This window comes from Scylla paramamosain, chromosome 2 (assembly GCF_035594125.1).
Source record: "Scylla paramamosain isolate STU-SP2022 chromosome 2, ASM3559412v1, whole genome shotgun sequence".
Classification (NCBI taxonomy): domain Eukaryota; kingdom Metazoa; phylum Arthropoda; class Malacostraca; order Decapoda; family Portunidae; genus Scylla; species Scylla paramamosain.
In genome coordinates this window covers 40,635,362-40,636,544 of record NC_087152.1, presented here as the reverse complement: position 1 = coordinate 40,636,544, position 1,183 = coordinate 40,635,362, and the positions used below count along the sequence as shown (strand labels likewise).

At 44.5% G+C, this 1,183-nt stretch overlaps 1 non-coding gene across 1 annotated transcript; it reads left to right on the top strand.

Moving 5' to 3' along the window:
- The first annotated feature begins 367 nt into the window (after positions 1 to 367).
- Positions 368 to 440, top strand: Trnae-uuc (transfer RNA glutamic acid (anticodon UUC)). The gene has a single exon. It is a non-coding gene; the product is annotated as a tRNA-Glu (tRNA).
- Positions 441 to 1,183: the final 743 nt, after the last annotated feature.

Below are 1,183 nucleotides of genomic sequence, written 5' to 3'. Positions count from 1 at the left end.
CGATGATATTTATAGTGCACGAAAGCTGAAGGAAAGAAAGAACAGACAAAAAGAAAGATAAACTATTGACATTCAAATAACGTAACACAGGGAGAGAGAAAGTAACGCTAACAGCAAGACGTAAGATAAAAAAGAAAAAGAAAAGCATATGAGCTAGAGATAATCGCGTTTCTGGACACACAGGAAGAGATGAAAAGAACAGGAAGAGGTGTGGAACTGCCGTGCTGCTGTAAGCCAAGGCACGGCTGTGAGTCCAGCAGAAGTTGCACCTTCGTTCAGGTGTTGCTGCTTCTGCTGCTGCTGATGCTGCTACTGATGTTGTTGTTGTTCCTGTTAGTTGTCCGGATACTGCTGGCAATTTCACAGCTCCCCATGTGGTCTAGTGGCTAGGATACCTGGCTTTCACCCAGGAGGTCCGGGTTCGATTCCCGGCATGGGAATATCTTTTCCTTTCACTCCAAATAAAATGAGCAGTTTTTCAATACTGGCTGGTAATTGCTTCTTTTTCGGCCAGCTTCAGTGGAGGAAGCGGAGATGCTGTCCTTTCCCTAATGCCAGTAATCAATGTATAGGACTGAAATCAAACAGCCTAGCAAGGACCTCAGTGTCTGCTGCTGCTGCTTGCATTTCTTTGTAATACACTGTAATTGCCCTCCAGCTCCACGCCATCTTGTTCGTTCTCCTTGTTGTCATCATTTTATTCTTTTTTCCCGCCCGTGCCTTTTCATTCATCACCCTGGCCGTCACCCTCGACCTCGCTGCCTCTTCCTCTCGCCAGCCTCCGCAGCGCCGCTGATCAAAGCAGACGCCGCGGGTCGGCGAAGGCAAGATAAATGATGACTGCCGATTACGAGCTGCCATCTTCATGAAGAACACCCCTGGGAAGAATGGGTTATATTTTGTTTCTAAGGTATTACTTTACTTTCAAGTTGTCTGTCTCACCTGGCTGGAATTTTGTTATTTATTTCTAGAGAACATCATGATCAAAGTCTACAACAAAAGTATTGATAATTTATATCCTCAATATGATTTTCAGCATTAAGCTACCATGATATTAAGTTTTCAGTGTTTCAAAACGGCAGCCATTACAAGTAACTTACCATTCACATAGATGTGTGTGTGTGTGTGTGTGTGTGTGTGTGTGTGTGTGTGTGTGTGTGTGTGTGTGTGTGTGTGTGTGTGT